This window comes from Mytilus trossulus, chromosome 11, assembly GCF_036588685.1.
Source record: "Mytilus trossulus isolate FHL-02 chromosome 11, PNRI_Mtr1.1.1.hap1, whole genome shotgun sequence".
Taxonomy (NCBI): Eukaryota; Metazoa; Mollusca; class Bivalvia; order Mytilida; family Mytilidae; genus Mytilus; species Mytilus trossulus.
The window spans coordinates 13,469,913-13,492,135 of record NC_086383.1 but is presented as its reverse complement, the minus strand read 5'-3'; the positions used below and the strand labels follow the sequence as shown (position 1 = coordinate 13,492,135).

General features: G+C 31.3%; 1 long non-coding RNA gene across 1 annotated transcript in view; it reads left to right on the top strand.

The window, feature by feature from the left end:
- LOC134691623 (uncharacterized) overlaps window positions 1-20,657 on the top strand; it is a 270,467-nt gene extending 249,810 nt beyond the window's left edge. The window contains exon 3 of the long non-coding RNA XR_010102161.1: window positions 20,612-20,657. This is a non-coding gene — a long non-coding RNA (uncharacterized LOC134691623). The remainder of the gene's footprint in view (window positions 1-20,611) is intronic.
- Window positions 20,658-22,223: the final 1,566 nt, after the last annotated feature.

Below are 22,223 nucleotides of genomic sequence, written 5' to 3'. Positions count from 1 at the left end.
ATATTTGAAAACCGCAATTTACCAGTTTTTTTTTTCTATACTTTATTTATTGTCCTATGTTTGTGTTAGTGTAGCCAATTATTCCCTATTATTCTGTAAACCCCATCCTATCCCTTACGTTGATATGATAATGCAAATTTCAACAACTTGACTATATACATTCTTATTTACACTTAATCATGAAACATGCTGGATATAACAGAAGATGTGGTATGATTGCCAACGAGACAACTCTTCACAAGAGACCAAATGACACAGATATTAACAAATGTTTGGCCTTTGAATATGAGCACCATACCTAGACTTTATTATGCTTCGACATCGGTTATCTATTTGCTCTCATATGTTTATTTCAATGCAAAACATAACAAGAATTCCAATTCTAGATTACTTAATAATTGAGAAAGATATCAAGGAACCGTACCCCCCAATCAAAACAAAACCCACCAAAAAACAAATACTAGTGTGGCTAAAACTTAAAACGAGGGAAATAAAGTCAACACTAACAAAACTGGGTTTGAACCTCCGCGGGGTCACTCCAACGACTTTATAATTGGAATGTGCTGCGCGACATTATAAAAAAGGGCAAAGACTTGTCAGATCGGAGTTAGAATATTTTGCTGACTGTTACATTGCGAACTAGCATGTTCATTTCTGGTCTAGTTCGAAGCATGGTACTAATTAATTCCAAATTAACATGTTTTGCTAGATATGGGTGTATTTTGAATTTCCCGCTGGACGTTCAACATCCATCCATCAGTATCATCATTGAATGTGATGTTAATTGTATCATGTGTCATATTCACTCACACGTACAATCGGAAGCAGTTGATTTAATTTGAACGAATTAAATGATAATAATCTGTATTAAAGAAAAGGAATTTATTCTAAATGAAAATCCATTATCTTATAAAATACCTTAAATGTATTGCTATTGTATTTTGTCTTCTCATACTCTAATTCCCCGATAGCTTTCATGTACGCGGTAGACTTCACCAAGCTATGTTTACTTATCTGGCCAAACGAACAGCGCAAGTGCGAATGAAAGTTTAGGGGTGAACGATAATGTGGAAAGTGAAGTGAAAACGTGCTAATTCTTTATGAAAGACAAAAAATAATGCAACAGCACTTTTAAAACTGTAATTATAACGTATAATTGCATATATAAACACATGGAAAAATAAATACAAATACCAAACATTAATCTGTAGGATCACTTGCTAGCTCACTTTTTTATTCTCCATTTATAGGCATTATGTTTTCTAATCTGTGCCTTAATTGGTTCGTCCGTCCGTTCAACCGTCCCTTTGTCAGGTGAACAATTTATGGAGAAGGTAGTTTTAATGAAGTTCAAATCCAATTAACTTGAAATTAAGTTCACATGTTTCCTATGATATGATCTTTCTACTGTTAATACCAAATTAGAGTTTTGACCCCGATTTTACGGTTCATTGCACATAGAAAATGATAGTTCACTTGGAAGAACCATGTAATTGGACACATTTTGGTTCCACATTATCCATGCTTGTATATTGATTGTTTATATTAACGTTCGGGTAACTTCCTTTAAAAGTTAACATGAGTTGAAATATAAATTAGCAGGAAAAAAAATTTAATCAATGAATTTGTGTTGTTGATTATACCATGAAGGTAAATGTGCAACAGATTGTGCATAGGAAACTTTGTTCAAAAGATATATATATATATTAGTCGATTAAAACCGTAACATTATAATTTCAAGAAACTGCAAGTTTTATAATAGTAATTTAATTATCATTTCATTTCAGGTTAGGGTAAGCTGCAGAACGACTAAAAGAAAGTGGTTTCAGAAAAAATTAGCTTTATATAAATGACATTGTTGTCCAATAAATAAAATAGATAAAACCAATAGATATATATTCATTGCATATATTTAAAGTGTATATATTCCTATGTGTATGTCCACAAAGAATGTATTGCAATTCATATTGGTATGCTTTTTCTTCAAACACTTTCACTAAGGGTCTAAAAAAGTTAACTGAGTCGCATTATCAATTAATATATTCAGACGATAGAATAATCCAAAGGTCAATACAATGATGTTTTTAAGGAGACAAACAATGATATTTATAGCATAGACAAAAAAAGTTGTTGATGAAAACTAAATCTACAAATGCATCTTAAAGATGAACAAATATTTTGTGACAAATATATGTAATATATCTTTAATAATATGAGACATATTTGTGACACACCAGCTTATCGCGGATCTTCTTACATGAAGCATAACAATAATTAAAATAGGAAATTAGTGAGTGAAGAATTTCGTCAGTTTAAACTCGTTATTTCGTTATGTATGGCATTTTGGTCATGTGTTTGCAGTTCCAATGATTCACTGTATCGGGCAATTCATCAATAGGATAACATAATACTGTTTACTACTTATGAAATTGAAACAAATCTCCACACAAAGACATAGTTCGGGCCGGATTTGTTGGTGATGCATTTTACTAAGTATATCTGAATCATTTGTAAAACATCCCGCTCCAACCAATGCTAGGGATCGTCTTAATCTTACAATGTGGTGACAGTTATTTTTCGCTTTTCGACAATTTTTTAATTTCTTTGATACAATAAAAAGGTTTAAAAAACAAATGAACATACACGATCAAGCCAACAAGCAATTTATCATCAACATACTTAGGTGTCAAAATTACAACATAAATGAAATTGAACAAAACAACATACTACGACAAGCACAAACAACAGACTCTCCCACAAGAAATAGTTAGAAATAAAAAAGAAGATTAAGAATCTCCATCTGTTAGCAAAACCTGTACTCTAATTCAGGTATCAAATTATTTTAATAAGAGGACACTGTGATCATTATTAACACGATAATGTCAATTTAAAAAAAATGAAAATAAACACATCATTATCTTTTAGACAATTTTACTATCAAACTAATACGTAGATTATGGTACCTACTACAGTTAAGTGTTAACTGATCTGGAACAATAAAATCACAATGAACATACAAAGGGAGATAACTTATGTAGTTATGTGACTTAAACGGAAGTTACCATACGAATAAATCGATGACGATAATCGAACAAAAATTATGAATTGAACCGAGTGAGCATAAAGAAATTATGCGAACAAATGTTGCTTGCAAAGTCTGATCGTAAGTATTTCATTCTATGTCATTAACGTGTCTTAAAAATGTATTACACTTTCGTTTTTGCTAAGCTTTTGATATACTTAAGTTAGTAGTATGAGCGTAATAATGTAACAATTTGACTTAACTGATGAACTTTAATGGAACGACAGTTGTTATGACTTTCGGACTGTTTTTAGGAACAAGCAGCTAGACACCGTTTTGAAAATCTGTTTATTATTTTTATTCTTAAGGATGCATGTCTGCTCATTGTTAATAAATAATATGACACGAAAAACCAACCCTAAAGATATAATGAAACGTTAACATCAATAATTGTTTCGAACTAAACAAATCTGAAATTGATTTGTAAAATAGATTTTCTAAAGGGTAAATAAAAACACATTATTTTATAAGTTACAGAAAGAAAAAGGTTAACTGTATTTGTAATAAGATCCAAACAATATAAATACCTAAACGTATTACAAAAGAGGACATTTAAATATACAACATAACTTTAACATTGGAGAATCGTTTTGTATTTGGTCATGTTAGTGTTAATAACAGTTTTTGTGTTACGAAGCACAAGATCTATAGTAATTCATTACAGATATCTTTGACAAATCACAAAAGGATAGATATATAGAATAGTTTAAACTTGATTCATTTAACGAGACCGGGCGATTTAATGGATACGCTAAACAAAGATGAGTCAAGCGTTTATTGGTAACAAATTTTAAATGCAGATTAACACAACACTATTTTTTCGAATTGAAAAAGAAAAAAGTAGTTTTTCATTGAAAAATACGGAATTTTAAAAACATTTAAACATTTGTTACATACTTGAAATGAGATGAATACATTATGGACTTGTTTTGGGAAGTTTTGAGAAATTCATATTTATTTAGTTATTTCTCTTCTTATAACAGCACCATAAAAAATCTCAACATATTTTCCTTTTGGAATTCTACGGCTTTTTTAAAAAAAAAGATAACTCAAGTTTACAAACCGAATAATACAACACGGGCCATCCGATATAAAACACATGAGTGATAAGTGTTTTTTTAACAAGCAATATCCGTACTTTACACAACTGTTTGGATTTTTGGGTCCTCAATGCTCCTCAACTTTGTACTTTGTTCGATTTTCTAACAATTTTAATCTGAGCTTCACTGATGAATCTTATGCAGACGAAAAGCGCGTCTGGTGTATCAAATTAAAATCCTGGTACCTGTGATTACTATTAACGGTACTTAATCAATGCCACTGCTTGGTGATGTTGAATTCTTCGAAATACAGTTAAACTTGTCCAAACCGAACAAATGTACGAAAGATTTTCGTATCCCATGCCTAGATTTCCGTGTCCGTATTTGGCATAACTTTTTTTAATTTGTTGGTCCTCAATGCTACTAAACTCTGTACTTGTTTCAATTTCTAAATATTTTGACCTGCGCGTCGCTGATGAGTCATATATAGACAAAACGTGCGTCTGGTGTATCAAATTATAAGCCTGGTACCTATGTTTACTATTGACAATGCCATATAAACCAACGGTGACCGACTTTCTTCTTGTTGCCTTGTACACGTTTTCCTTAAGCGGAGATTTCTATGTATCTTTTCGATTGTGTTTGTATGAGTTCAGTGTTTCTGTTGTTTACTCTTTTTCCTCTTATAGTTAATTTATGCAGTTCGGTTTTCGTTTTGACCAGGATTTGTTTCAGGTTAACCGATTTATGACTATTGATCATCGATATACTACTGTTACCTGCATTTCAAAAGCTAGCTTCTAAGGACGGATAAATAGAAAAAACCCAAACACTTTCTAATAACTTCACGTTCCATTATATCGACGATAGCCTTACACCAGTTTATATACTTTGGTGACTCTTTTGAAATTGTCGTACTTGTTTGAATTTCTAAATATTTAGATCTGAGCGTTATTGTTGAGTCTTATGTAAACGAAACGCCCGTATCAAATTAGAAGCCTGGTACATTTGAAAACTATTTGAAAATGTTCATTTTGTTGAATGTAAAATAAAAGATTTGACAGTTTAGTCTGCCTCATAATTGACTTACATCTATAAATTGCTAATGATGGTCGGTCTGAAAAAATTGCGACAAACGATTTGATTTGACTTGCAAATTGTAACTTTGATTCAACATTTAAGTAGCCTCTTCATATGAAGTATGTATATACGAGTAAAAATTAGACGAAACAAACAATGGTGTCACTGGTAAATTAAAAAGAATGTTGGCGACAAACTATTTTTAAAAATGCACATTCCATATAACTTTAAAATATTGCTGTAAAATATGTGATTTGCCTACTTCATCTTTTCATTAAGGTTAAAATCTTAATTTTGAATCATTTACTTGCATATATTAATTATTCTAAGGCGGTGAATAAATATATGTGATTTAAAGTAAAATCACAAAAATACAGACTCCGAGAAAAGTTTAAAACGGAAAGTCCCTTATCAAATGGCAAAATAAAACCTCAAACACATGAAGCGAATGGATACCAACTGTCATATTCCTTACTTGGTACATTCATTTTCTTATGTTGATTTTCGTATGTAGAAAATGGTGGCTTGAACATTATTATGATGTTTAACCGCGAACTCATATAAAAAAATGGACTGTCCACTTGAGGGGATAGTGAGACACTTTATTATATATTAATTTACATTTAATTAAATATTTTTTTTGCAGTTGTCTTTTAAGATTTCACAAAAAAACAGTTAATTTGACAAATGATGCTGCAACATGATTATTCTTCTAATACTGGTAAATATAGAAATTATGTGATACGATTTTTCAACAGGTAAACTGTTTTACTCCATTTCTCTAAACGTGGCTCTAGCTACGACACATATAAAAAATCTAAACTATGATGTTTGTTCCGTTAATGGAACAAATAGTTATTCGCTTTTAGCAGCCATAATTGTCAAATAAAGGTAAGCAACATTGAAGTTGAATCATTCAATTGCAATTCAATTATTCGATCCCATTTGAATCATTATTCATGTGAACGTCGACGTAACCGCTTTGCTTTGTAGATGGTTAACGAATGAATTATATGCGTGTTCGGTTATTTAAAAGCAAAATGATGTAAACATTGAAAGTGATGAAAATGTCAATCATTTTGATTGACTAATTTCATCCACAAAAAAATCATTCTTATACAGGTTAAAACGATGATTAACATACATCTTTAATTTACAACATGAAATAAACAAACATATAGCAATGACATTGCACGAGATCGCTTCTCTCTTTTTTTTTTTTTTTATCTATATTCATGTTTATGTGGCAGAAGAAATCAGAGATCAATTCGATAGATAATTAGATGGCGTAAAAACTAGATTATTCACGAACGAAACTACATATTATCGACCATATGGCCTGTAAATTGTTTATTTTGAACTTTAAAATGTTGATAAATGTTGTACATGGTAAAATAGCAAATATACGAATTTGAGTCAAATCGGTGAACATAATTTGACAGTTAGTACCCCTTTTAATAAAAAAAATCCAAATGTATGTATGCATTAGGGAATATTTACAGCTTTATCGTAAAATGTTCAACCTATTATACTTGATAAGCTTTACTGTTTTACAAGTCTGAAATTAGTATTATGTAATAGTCATTGCTATTCAATTCCAAATAAAAGGTAACAAGGAAAATGGGTACAAAACATGCATACATCTCAGTAAAAGTCAACTTTATTTTTATTTTGAATGTCTGAGTTCACATATACACAGATAACACATCACATATCCATGAAGAACAACAATGTACCGTAATAATACAGCCAATATACACCAATGTCCATTCTTGCGGGTGCCTAATGTAAAGTAAAAGCTGCTTACCCTTCCAAAGCACCTTATATCACCACCAGTTTTTGATAGGGTTCGTGTTGCTTAGTGTTTAGTTTTGCATGTTGTTTCTTCTGTTCTATCATTTGTCTGCTTGTCTTTTTTATTTTTAGCTATTGCTTTGTCAGTTTATTTTCAATCTTTGAGTTTTGCTATCCCTCTGATATATTTGGTTCCTCTTTTACAGAGTTAAGTACCTGCTATACGTAAATTGAATTAACAAATAGTCTTATCATGTCTAAATACAAACTTTGTTGTCGCACTGCGGGTAATTATCACGTTTTAATTGGTTTTAAGCCGTCACGTCGTGACTCCCTATGTATCCGTAGGGGGTAAGTAAATTTCATAGGGGTTCATGACGTCACGCCTACTATTAATGTTGTTGGCAACATTTCGCATCATGAGTGTGTATCTGTTAATTTAATTGTTCAGCGGTACATTCTAAATAAAAACCCGTTAAAGAAGACACATTGAGTAATGACATATTAAAGTAAACAAAACTTTGGTCTCTATGTTTGATATTAAGGAAATCGTAAATTAATATCTGTTTCAGATTATTTGTACGGCGACGGGATATGAATTAAAATGTCCAGCAAAAGCAGAATGGAGATTGCGAGCAATCGTTTCATGTTATTCGGAGGACACATATGCATGTTTGTTTAACCTACTAGAAGAAAAATATATGGAAAATTGTTCACATACAGATAAAAGTAGCATAGGTAAGTAAAACTGATTTCTAAAATTTATTTATTTAATTTTATTTCATGATTAGGTTATTATAGGTCAGTTATTTTCAATTGTTTGAAAACGTTTTGAATATTTTAGAATTGAATGTCATAAAAATTAAATACTTTCACTAAAGATACATAGGTTACAATTGTTTTCCCCAGACTAAACATGACTTCTATTTAGATTTCGTAAGACGAATATACAATTCCACGCATACTTGAACTTATTGATTTGAGTTAAAATTTACAATGTATCATACTTTCTCTATTTAAATATTAGTATGTGCATTAACGACAAATTGGTTGGATTTGTTTAAAAACAATAAAAATAAAATACAATGTGAGACCAAGAATAAAAATCATGATTTTATAAAAAAAAAAAGGGATGAAAAAATCCAAAACGCAAGAGGCGAAAACAGACATTTAACAATCAAAAGAAAAACAAAGAAAAAACATAACATAAAAAAAGTATTTTTATGCAATTTGAACCTCACCAAAACTCCGGCGTCATCTCGGGTGCAATGAAAGGGCACGCCAATCCTGATTCAAATATGGCACCCGATATGCCACTCTTGTGAGTATTAGTCTTTTTTAAATTTGCACTTTTCAAAAACTTGTCCAGAATTTATCTTTATTTTGAATAAAAAAATACTTGGCATGAGTAAAGTTTTGTCCTGTCCAGTTCTAAAGAAAAATTTTCATTTAACATTTCATTGCATATAAGAAAATAACCATCATTGCAAGTTAACCAATCAAATTTCTTCCCTTTATTCTATCTGTGTACAATGTTTAGTCACCATGTAATATCAAGATTCAAAAGTTTCTTTAGAAGTCACAAATAAAAATAATGGTGTTTTGAAATACCCAAGACATATGTTTATGACACAAAATAGTTTTACTGCAATGAAATGTAGGACTAATTACCTACAACGGTCAAATTCAACGTTGTTCAAGGGAATAATTTTTTCGACCTACTTTCGTACCATGCTTTAGTGGTATTACACCTGTAACAATGAATTAAAAACAAAAATGAACAGGAATCGTAGACTATACTTATAATGTTTTATATCATTTTCATTATTCTTTCAAAGGAAGTAAGCTAGTGTTCCAACCGTTATTTAATCTAGCAGAATGTAATGCCGGAAGATATCAACCTATAGTGTTCACCACCCGTAGGAATAGTGAATGTATCTTCAGTAAATCAAAGTGTGCTGACGACGGACAGGTAGTATTCAGGAATGATTCTTCTAGCAACGATGTTACTTGTCGCTGTGACTACAGAAAGCGGTATGCGTTTGTTACAAAACCAAAGAAAAGATGTGTCTGTAACCCATCTGAGGAAGATTGTTCCTGTTTTAGAGTTTCATGTACAAAACTGTCTGCAGGTGAGTTTTATTAAAGAAATAAGTGATCGATACATACAAAAAACCATGTGTCAATATGTAACCTTTAAACAAAACTTCTTACTCAAACAATTAGAAAAGATCATTGCTAATAGCTTATTTTTGGTTTATTGTATTTGTTTTAAATCTTCTGTTATCAAAGCATAAGTCATCTGATAAGGTGCAATATATATATAAGCTATAAACTAATTGTTTTAATAATTTCAGCAATAAAACAGCCGATACAAGTTGCCTTTATTTGTTTCATTGATTGTCAAGGCGCAGTTATACATATCAATCAATAACCCACCATCCACGTCAACGAACAGCAAAAGCCACGAAATTCAAATTCTGTAAAATGTTGCCCCTTACTAAATTAAACATTTGTCTGATTTTGTTCTAATTGAAATTATGACACAGTGATGACTGCTGTATCCCTATTTTGACAATCCTTTATTTATTAGTTTTCATTTTGTTTAACGTAATCTGTATGATGTTTTACGTTTGAAGTTAGATTCAAAACAAACTCGACATAGCTCTAAAATATAGTTAATTGCTACCTTAGTTTGCATGAAAATACGGATTTTTTTGTGTTATTAAAATTTGCTGTTACAAAATATAAGAAACTATTATAAATCAAGGAATGTATCTCCCTCATGCAAAACTCTCTTTTCAAGGATGTTGCTATACTTTTTGGACTTTTTGGATTATAGCTCTTCATCTTTTATATAAGCTTAGGATTTCAAATATTTTGGCCACGAGCATCACTGAAAAGACATGTTTTGTCGAAATGCGCATCTGGTGCAAGAAAATTGGTACCGTTAGTTTTATTGCTATCAATAATTATTGAAATGTGCATTGTTAATAAATGTAACATCAGTGTTTAGTTCAAATATCATGAGATATAATCTTAGATCAATCCTCATCATATCTTATTCATTTTAATGTGACGTCATTTTTCATTTTTGATGATCTGTTTTACAAATTGAAATGTGACGTCATTTTTTGTCATTTTTTACAATTTCAAATATGACGTCACTAGGCGTTAATGTTTTAACTTATTGTGATGTGTTGCATTGCGTCGGGTTATGTAATGTATTTTGGTTGTTTTTATGTAATTACTTAATACTTCAGTTTTATCATTTATCTTTTGTATAGTCGTTTTATAAAATTTACTGTCTGCATAAGTATAAAATGATTCTAAATAATGGGGATGTTCTTTTTTGAACTTTTGGTCCTCGATGTTGTTAAACTTTGTACTTGTTTTGGCTTTCAAACTTTTGTATCTGGGGGTCACTAGTCTTGTGCGAACAAAATGCACTTCTGGCGAAATAAAATTTTAAACTTGTTGCCTTTTGTTAGCTAATATTCGTGTGTTTCATTGTCAATTATGTTCTCCTATTTATTCATATTGTAGACATGTAATGTTGTGTTGTCATTTTAATGTTATATTTCACATGGTCATAACAGAGGGAGGTTTGACATGCCACAAAACCAGGTTCAACCCACCATTTTGTTTTTTTACAAATGTCCTGTACCAAGTCAGGAATATGGCCATTGTTATATTATAGTTCGTTTCTGTGTGTGTTACATTTTTACGTTGTGTTTCCGTTGTGTCGTTTGTTTTCTCTTATTTTTGAGTGTGAATTCACATTACTATAAGACTTGTCACGGTACTTATCTATCACAAATTCATGTATTTCGTTTTTATGTTATATTTGGTATTCTCATAGGATATTATGCTTAGTCCGTTTCTGTGGGTGTTACATTTTAATGTTGTGTTGTTGTTTTCCTCTTATATTTGATGCGGTTCCCTCAGTTTTAGTTTGTTTACAACGAGTTTGTTTTTGTTAATGAATTTATAAGTTTAAAACAGCGATATACTACTTGTGTTTATTTATCTACCGATAATGTATGTTTTGTTCACGGATGGTTGTAAATGTAATAGAGTTTGATGCGAATGTAATTGAAGTGAGAGGTCTAGCGCTTTAAAACCAGGTTCAATCCATTATTTTGTATATTTAAAATTGCCTGTACCAAGTCAAGAATATGATAGTTGTTGTCCATCCGTTTGATGTGTTTTATAAATTGATTTTGCCATTTGGTTAGGTAATTTCCGTTTTGAATTTTACTCGGAGTTCAGTCTGTTTGGGATTTTACTTTTAAAGTAAACTAGAACTAATCATGAAATGAACTTCTATAAGGTTTCATAGGTTACATAACATTTTTCGCAAAATCTTTAAGAATTTCGGGTATCATCATTTATTGGTATATCTTATGAGTTTAATTATAATTAAATAAATCCATATATCTCATCCGTAGATTATCAATGCGTCACTGACGGGGAAATAATGGTGAATTCAACATGTCAGGAAATACTTCCAAACATGTAAGTAAGATCTTTGCTGGAAAATTCTATCCTCTAATATATGTAATTGGTTTAAATCTGTTTTTTCAAAATTCATAATACTTTACATGTATTTGCCTCTTTTTTTTCAATAGTGCTATAACCATATCAAATGTTGAATGATAGCTACACACGATTATCTGCGTTTGAGCATTGTCTCAAAAAGTTTTTTCCATTGTCTCTAAACTGGCACATTCATTAGTGTCTGTCAATTTTTATTTAATCAACATTTTCTTTTGTACAAAAACACAAATCCAAATGAGACGCTGCTAAATTACACACGTTGTTCTATTACAAGGAATACAGTCAGGTGGTATTGCAAATTTAATCTACACAAATAAAAAGTGTCATTTTTATAATTAGCCTTATGTATAATACATTTCCCATTATAATATACATTATTATTGATCATGTTGCTGTATGTTATGCTTTTTGTATATCAACAACATTTGCTAAATGTATGAGGAAAGGGTTGTGATCTCACAAAACGTGTTTAATACCGCTGCATTTCTGTGCCTGTTCTAAGTCCCTGATCAGTGTTGGTTTTTTTCCGAGTTGAGAGTGCCGTCCATCGTTGCGTATGTTTTATATACATTATTGTTTGAAGGTCAGCTGAAGGCTGCCTCCGGACGACATATTTTCTCGCTATGTTGGAGACGAATTTGTTATTTTAACTCGTCTTTGCCATCTATGTCGTCTGATCTTTTAATCACCGAACTAAACCGATTCTCCAAAATGACTTTTTTGCTAAGTGTGAGTTCAAATTGCACTAAGACGTGTTTCAGTATCTTTACATCTAACATTCCTGTATTTAGTTATGAGGTTTTATACGTAAGCCTGATTGGATATTGTTTTATGTTTTAAAAAACGCGGTATTGAATTTTGGTCCAAAGACCCGATCACTTTTGTTTGATAATAAAGTTTATTTATCAAAGGGGTGCATGAATTATGTCATACACATCACTCTTTGGTATGAAATATCTCTGTTTGTTATAATGTTTTTTTGTATTATTTTTATATAAAATATTTTTATGAAAGTATTTGTTAGTGTATTTGTAATAAAAGTTACATGAATACGATGAAATAGAAAACAAGTATCTTTAAATCATGAGTTAAAATCAAATTGAAAAAAAGGACTCAAACAATACGATGTGTAATGACTTCCGATAAGACGACCATAGATGTGACGTCACAAATACAACTCTCTCATTCAAACAAGAATCCAGATGATTTCAACATTTACATGTGTATACATTGATTATTAATGACCGATATTATAATTATCGGTCATCAAAGAACAACTTTGCATACTGGACGTAAAGATTTTGTAAACTTTATCTTGTCTGTTTATATACTAATTAGACTGCTTTTGAGTAAAGAAGACAATGTTTTACATTTTTACTGCCCATCACATTCGGTACCATACGTATATTTAAGTGACATGTCAAAGTTTTGATTTTTCTACCTTGTATACCACATTGCCTCACATTCTCATTAAGAAAAAAATCACACACCTAATTAAATGGGCATTCAAAAAATCAGAATGTGAATATATATGTTCAAACTCTTTTAGGTCATTTTTTAGTAGCAATAAACAAAAAAACTATATTAATTGGACATGCTTTGATACTATATATGCCCTTGAATTTTTACTAGATAACATTTTTGTTCGCTTTGGGGATTCCGTAAATCGTCAGATTATCGGAATTCCAATGGGGACTAACTGTGCACCACTTATTGAGGACCTCTTTTTGTATTGTTACGAGTTACAATTTATGACAAAAATAAGCAAAGACCCATCAAAACAACATCTGATAAACAAATTTAATAATACTTTTAGATATTTGGATGATACTTTGGCTCTCAATAATGACGACTTCAGTATGTATATTAAAGAAATTTATCCTGGTGTACTTACTTTAAATAAAGCTAATACTAACAATGACCACTGCCCTTTTCTCGATCTTGATATCTATTTCACTAACGGAAAGCTGAATACTAAAATTTATGATAAAAGGGATGATTTTTCATTTCCTATCGTTAATTATCCGTTTTTAGATGGTGACGTTCCCTTGTCACCATCTTACGGTGTTTATATATCTCAACTTGTACGATTCGCTCGTGTATGTAACAATGTTTTAGATTTTAACGAGAGAAATTTATGTATTACTGAAAAATTATTACACCAGGGTTTTCGATATCTCAAACTAGTCAAAACATTTACTAAATTTTATCATCGGTATAAAGACATCATTCGTAAATATAGCTCAACATGCAGACTTTTTATACGTTCAGGTATTTCACATCCAATTTTTTATGGAAATATTCTTTATAAAGCACAAAGGTGTCAGTATTCACCTTATAAACTTACAAAACCTTTGAATAGACTTATTAAGAAGGGATATAATTACGATACTGTTGTCAATTCATTAAAGATTGCATATTTTGGCGTTAATATTGAGTCACTGATAAGGTCTTTGCGTCGGAACTAAACACATTTATTCTAAAAACAGTTGTTGGCATGACACGGGTTATGTTCTTCTCATATATGTTATGATGGTATGATACTAAACCCCTTACGGGAAGGATTGTGCCTGATGTTCATATGATGAAATCATAATCTTTCAGTCAGTTTAATTGAAGTCTGGAGCTGGCATGTCAGTTTACTGCTAGTAGTCTGTTGTTATTGATGTATTATTGTCATTTTGTTTATTTTCTTTGGTTACATCTTTTGACATCAGACTCGGACTTCTCTTGAACTGAATTTTAATGTGCGTATTGTTATGCTTTTACTTTTCTACACTGGTTAGAGCTATAGGGGGAGGGTTGAGATCTCACAAACATGTTTAACCCCGCCGCATTTTTGCGCCTGTCCCAAGTCAGGAGCCTCTGGCCTTTGTTAGTCTTGTATTTTTTAAATTTTAGTTTCTTGTGTACAATTTGGAAATTAGTATGGCGTTCATTATCACTTAACTAGTATATATTTGTTTAGGGGCCAGCTGAAGGACGCCTCCGGGTGCGGGAATTTCTCGCTACATTGAAGACCTGTTGGTGACCTTCTGCTGTTGTGTTGTTTTTTTTTTTTTTTTTTTTTATTTTGGTCGGGTTGTTGTCTCTTTGACACATTCCCCATTTCCATTCTCAATTTTATTTTTACACTAAATAGTCCATGCAACAGATGTACTACTGTTGCTTGTTGATCACAACAGAAAATAAAACAACGCTTTCATTTTTTCGGTTTTCTGTAATATTTTGTATATAATGTGTAAACGCTGTAAAGCTAGAAAATACAGTCGGCTGAAATCAGTAAAATTGTGAATATAAAACATAAACATATATTCAAGTTAGCACAATACAAAGTTTTTTTTTACTTTCAATCTCCAACCTTTTAAATGCTGTTACTTTCTCAAGACTGCATATACATTAACAAAAGGGATATATACCGATAGATATATGAATAATCTTTTAAATGCATGCAATATCTTTGTTATTCAATCATTATGTAATAAATAATTATGCAATTAAGGAAAAATCTTAGTCAGTTTACTTGAATGAATTTCGCTCTATCATCTCTATAACTATACAGGAAACGAAACATTTATCAAAACAGTAGGAGCTACACAAGCATGTCACACATTCTCGCTATCGTATTCAATTCTCTCATAAATCTGTATTTTAGGTGAACATCTTTACCACATAAAATAGATAATGTTTGAGTAGGTGTAAAATTTGATATATACATTCTATCCAAAATCTGAGACATCCTTTTGTAGACAATGGCCCTAGGAAGAACAAATAATAAAATAAACCGTCTCGGGGTATCGATGAAGAAAAAAAGTTCTATTGAAAGAGTGATATCTTGTAAAAGTTTGTAGACACAATTAATATTATAATTGCTTAAATGATTTGAATTGATTTTTAGTGTTATAAAGCCACTTTTAATCACAGCATTTACATTATTTCGTGGCGGCCAGTTTTTATTGGTAAAGGAAGCCGGAGTGCCCTGTAAAAACAACCGACCTTCGAAAGGAAAAATGGCAATCCTAGTCAATTACGATTTGGGTCGAGTGCATCAACACAAGCGGGGTTAGAACTCACAACCTCAGTGTTGCCTGGCCAATGATTATAGTAGTTACTACTTAGACCAATCGGTCACCGAGGCCCTTACTTGATTACATAATTGTTGTATAATATATACTAGCATGGCATTAATGTGAAAGAGAATTCTGTTAGCTATCCATAATTACCATTTTTATGAATTTTCAAGCATTATAAAGAAAGTAACAATATTTTAAAACTGGGGAATTACAGGTATAAAATCTTTGTATTGTGCTACCTTAAAAAAATATATGTAATTGGAAAGGGAGATTATAAAACACACTGAAGATTTTGCTGATTTAACATTCTATTATTAAAATATTACCAACATTGGTGATATAGATCATTGTTTTGTATATAGACGTTAATTTAATAGTTAAAATGGAAACAGCTGAATCGCTTCTTTACCTGGGAGTATTGATTGTCTTTTAAATTACACTTTTTAGAAAATTGCGGAAAAAATAATGAAATATAACAATAGAAATAATTGTGAGTGAGGCATGCAGACAAATTAAACTGGTAATGACATTGTTGAACTTTTTTATTTTGCAATTGAGTAAATTGTTAGAATTATTAAAATGTCCCTTTTTCAGGCTACACGACACAGATGATAATACAGCTCAGTTAATCGAAGGCAACATTAAAAGTAAGCATTTAAGAACAATATTTATTTCGAAAAAACAATGTCCAAAACTTGTCAAAACCCCCAAAATACTAAACTCCGAGGAAAATTCAAAGAGGAAAGTCCCAAATGAAATGGAAAAATAAACGCTCAAACACATCAAACGCATGGAAAACAACTGTCATATTCCTGACTTGGTACAGGTTTTCTCTGATGAAAGAAATGATGGATTAAACCTTGTTTTAAAGCTAAACCTCTCACTTGTTTGACAGTCGAATCGAATTCCATTATATTGACAACCATGTATGAACAAAACAAAATGAAATAATAAATGTCAAAAATAAAATCTCAAAAATAGGGGTACAGCAATCAACATTGTGTTATAATCTGATTTACTATAAAAACAAACAAATAAAAGGAAAGTAAGTGATACTCATGTATGTTTTCAATTTCGTGGTCTCTAAAATTTGACCAAGCCACTAGAACATCAATGGCGGTCTTTCCTTCTTTCCAAAACTTTTAGTTTTTATCATTTTTGGTAATTATTTAACCATGTTTAGTAAGAAATAACAACGGATACGTGTGACATTATATCGATATACAAAATTTTGGCCCTGATTTAATTTACAAAAACCCTGCGTCGAACTTGAGTTTTTATCTCTTTTAAAATTTCTAACAAAGTTTTGTTATGAAGTTTGGACACCATTCTTCATTTTATAGGACGATTTTGACATTGGATTTTTTTTATCTTATAGTATCTTAGTATCATATTATCGATTTTTCGTGTTATCGCAGGTAGCGGATATTTCGGCCCCGAGGGCATTACAAGCCATGTAGTTAGGACTATTGTATTGAGTTAAGATAACATCGATTTGTTCATTCATGTCAATTGACTGTTTATTAACTGTTGAGCTACTCAAAATAAAAATAAAAATAAAAAGTTTTTCTAATGCAACGCAAAGATACCCTAGCCGTACTTGACAAATACTACATGCACACATTCGTATTGAGTTTTCATTTCTATTTTGTTTTAATTGAGTGCATCGTACAGGACGATGGAATGAATATTTGACATACCAATTTGCAAGACGTATTTAATGAGCTTGTCTTCCTTTGTGACAGGACTATCCCTTTTACATTTATTATTAAATTGTAAAATAATCGCAGTGGTTGAAGAGAACGATCCATCAAGATCGTGTCATAAGAACAAATCAATAAGCATTTGAAAACAAATACTTATATTCAAAGTTACGTAATAATAGGTATGCTTTCAGTATATACGATCATATTCCGCATTTAGTTTTTCATATATATATATGTAACACTCCCAAACGTGTCCTTTCCCCTAAACGTGTCCGATTCTCCCAAACATGTCTTTTTTTCCCTAAACGTGTCCGAAATGTACAATATTCCCCAAACGTGTTCAATTTCATAACCCCCAAACGTGTCCGAAAATTGTTATTCGCCAAAACGTGTCCAATATTTAACGCCAAAACGTCACACGTCTTTTAGCGCTAATACAGGTATCTCCTAAATACAATCGCTGATAACGTTAACGGTAGGTTGGTCCCCTCCGTAAAATATTTAGTATGCCTTCGGAATATACAAATATTAACGGTTGAATTAACTCCGATGATGCCTTTTATATTTATCCGAATATTGCATGGCGGGCTTTTAACAGCACCCCCCCCCCCACCCCCCCCACACTTTTGTCAATAGTTTGTGTGTATTTCAAAAGCTCATCAAATCATAAACTGGTTATCCGTTTTTTTTATAATAAATTTTAGGTTTCCGCCATCACTAAAGACACACGATAAGAAACATAACGTTCAGTGCCAAATATTTCATGCATAAGTTTTATAGATTCTTTTTTTATGAATATGACTGTTATGTGATCAACGCCGGTTTTAATTGTACATTTATTTTGTAGTCTATAACTAAATTTTAGACTGTTGATTACGTATTGTCCGGTTGTAAGTACTTTATGCATATTTATAGCGCACAATAGTTTTGCAAGTTTTAATGTTTTTACACTGTACTATACAAATTAACTTTAAACTGAATTTAAACTGATGATTGCGTATTGTCCAGTTGCAAGTATGTCAAGCATATTTAGAGAGAACATAGACTACCTGTTTTTATTTTTTTTTACATTTGAACATACATGTTTTATTGTTTTTACTGTTCTATTGTTAAGATAAACGTCAGACTGCTGGTTGCGTATTGTCCAGTTGCAAGTAGTTCATGCAAATTAGAAAAAAACATACAAGTTTGAATGTTTTTTTCAGTTCTACTAAATAAATTAAATTTAGACTGTTGATTGCGAATCATGCATAATTAGAGGGAACATTAAAGTTTAAACGCGCAGAGAAAGGGACACTTTGACCATTTAACTGTACAGTTTAACTCAACACGTCTGCTTATAATTTACATTCGATATAGTCGAAATGACGCCCCACTTTAACCCAGTTTAATTCTTCCGGTTTGAAAAAGTACTAACGTGCCTTATGTATATTTTTAAGGAAAATATAAAATTAATATACGTTAATGAAATTGCAAAAACCAAATAATGCTTGATATGGACACGTTTTGGAGATTGGACACGTTTGGGGGTTAGTTTAGAAATGGACACGTTTGGGCGTTTATACAAATGACTCGTTTTGGCGCAGTTTTCAACTAGACATGTTTGGGGGAATCGGACACATTTGGGGGAAGGACACGTTTCTGAGTGTTACATATATATAATATTTATATTATTATTTTAGGCTTCTCAAATGCTAAGCATGTTGCATATTTCATCATTGCTAGTATAGTTGGTAAGTACACAGTATACTGCGAAAAACATATTCTTATTGGACAGGAAAATATACTTTACTAAACGATTGTTAATGATTTGTGATATCTATATCATGCAAAGGAGCCTATGTTTGTAGGAAAAATATAAAAAAAGAAGATGTAGTATGATTGTCAATTAGAAAACTATCTAGCAAAAGTCAAACATGTCAAATGAAATAGATATGATAAATTATAGGCAACAGTATGTCCTTTAACAAAGCTGCTGTAAGTAAAAGTATTCTTAGAACGCGTACAAGAAAGGCAATGTAAAACACCATACAATTGGACTAGAAAAAAATCTATAAAAGCCTGATTAATGATACTTTTAAACCTTTTCAATGTAAAATGATTGATTCATTTGAGCAGATTTGTTCCAATACACATCATTAACTGCTTTAAGGAAATACGATACAGTTTTGATCCCATATTGAAATTTTGCTGACAATTTGCATAAATGCTATTTTATGCTTGATTCAATTAAATAAGTAATAAGAAATTACCTCCATGTGCTACTTATTGAGTAAAATGAGGTCGAAATTTTATATATTTGGTCAAATTTCAATTTTGCGGACGTATTTTGCCTTTCGACAGAAATACATAACTTTTTTGTTATAAAAGATAAACACAAGCAGTTTTTGTTAAATTAATTGTTTTATATAAAATTTATAAATGTTCCTTAAATTTGTGCAATTTGGTTTTTTAAATTACTCATACTTTTCACCAATGTAGAAAAACGCATCTTGTTATGCTGTAACTTTATCAAATTTTATTAAAAAAAAAATGCACTATTGACGTTTCGTGATAATTGATACACACAATCTTCTTACGTAATCAAACCCAATGGCACTTTTAAAAAGAGGGGTCCATGAATTCGTTTTCAAGTTAAATAAGTTTGAAAGATAAAAATCAGGCGAAAACTGAATCTGTTTCCGAAAAGTCATAGTTTGACGTGGCGAAAATAAAAATTTACGTTAGCACGTTAAGACATCACCTGTAACTGTATCGTATGCCCTTAATACTTTGAGTAAGCTAAATATCCTTGGAACATATATATAAAATAACAACAAATAGATTATTAAGCGAAAATGCATCATCAATGTACCTTTTATCATAACAAAGAGGGTCAAAAATGTTGTTATCACTTAGCAAAAGGCCCAACATTATGAAAAATACTATAAAAATGATTTTGTGTTGAACACCTTGAATTGCTATTCATTTGTAACATTCCAAGAAAGAGTTTTGAAGTTAGTATTTGCAAGACGTATGGCATACAATTTAAAATAATAATCATGTCTTCGGAATTCCGTGGAAATTCTACCTGTTATACATTGTTATACACGTTATAGTGTATTCTTCAATAATCACTTACATCTTAAGTTTTTAGAAATTGGATTTTTTAATTTTGTAGTAAACAAAAATCATATTGTTCTGAGTCAATACTCTAATTATAAATGAACTAATATAAAATTATCAGCAGGGGAAAACACATATAATGATGTAATACACCCTTTTCTTTTTTTTCAGTTTATTTTGTCGTTGCTGTCGCAGTGTTATTTAAAGTCAGCGACTTTGGTAAGCTACAAAGACACCAAACTTATAGAATAAAAAAAGAGTATTCTAGGCACACGCACACAACACTACTGGACGAAAAAACAACTGTCCATACCAGTAACAGTCATTGTACGACTGTTTTAGTCTGTAAAAGACCAGTAATGACTGTCAAATCTGTCATATTTCGTTGCAACAGTTTATTTATGTCTGTCCCAACTTTTCTACGGGTTGTGAAAGTCAAAAAATGCTTCTATCAGTCATTTCAGAACTGTTGCAGTGGTTTACGGTGTTGTCACAGTCAAAATCTATTTATTACAGTCTTTCTAATAGTTGTGGCAGTTGCATAATGTCCGTCCCAACCTTTTCATAGTTGAGACAGTTAAAATTTGTTTGTGTCAACTATTCAGATGTTGATGCAGTCAAAAAATGTTTGTCACAACGTTTTTAGAGTTGGGACAGTCGTTAAATGTTTGTTACAACTTTCTAAGGGTTGGCACAGTCATTAAACGTTTATAACAACTTATAAAAGGTTGACACAGTCGTTAAATGTTTAAAACAAACACTTCATAGGTTGATACAGTCGGTAAATGTTTTAATACAAATATTTTAGCGTAACGGTAGTCGGCCATCAGTGTAAAAAAAATCACGTCTCACCCGGCTCTCAAGATTTGATTTTGTTGTGAAATAGTCTTTACTTATACTATTATCGTCTATTGTGCGATTGTAAACTTGTTTTGCTGTTTATTCATTTATTTTGCGATCGTTGTTTGTCTTTTGTCGTTTTCTATTTATTGCCGTAACATTGTCCGTTCATTTTTGACAGTTATGTGCGTTTGACTTTAAATAATCCTTCTGATATCCTTACTTTTTATTTCATAATATCTGTTTTATAACATTTTCGTTCATAACTGGTTTTAAAAACCAGCAGCTTTCGTTTAAATAGAGTTTTAATATTATTGCAGAAGAATAAGAAGATGACAATGAATTCATTCAAATTTATACTTAAAAAAGTTTTGATAAATTCTGCGCAATAGAAAAATGTCGTGGGGGTACTTGAAATAAATTTAAAGATTATGACTCAGTTGCCAATATTGTACAGCATAATAAAACAGTTTTAATTCGAATTTCACCAAGAAGGACATTTCCGATGATTAAAAAAATAATTAGCAAAATCTGTCAAGTTTCATTAAAAACGGAAAACAATTCTTCACCGTAAACGATTTTCCCTCTTTAATTTTTTGTCGGCAAAAAACCTTGGACCTCAGGTCGGCAAACTATATTTTACACAGGTAACTACAGATGTTAGACCACATGTTCAATGATCTTAGCTGGAAATTACAATCGGTGAGTAGAAATTATCAATATTTTATAGCATGTCTATCGAATAATCATGGATTCATAATTTTGAAGGGAAAATGTGCACATTTGTCGGCTTACAGACCTGACAATTTGTTCCCATTGGCGGATCAAAAAGGGGGGGGGGAGAGGGTTCGAACCCATTCCTTTTTTTTGGCCGCTCAATGCATTTGAATGGGGACATATATTTGGACCCCCACTATTTTGTCCTGGGTTGCCCCCCCCCCCT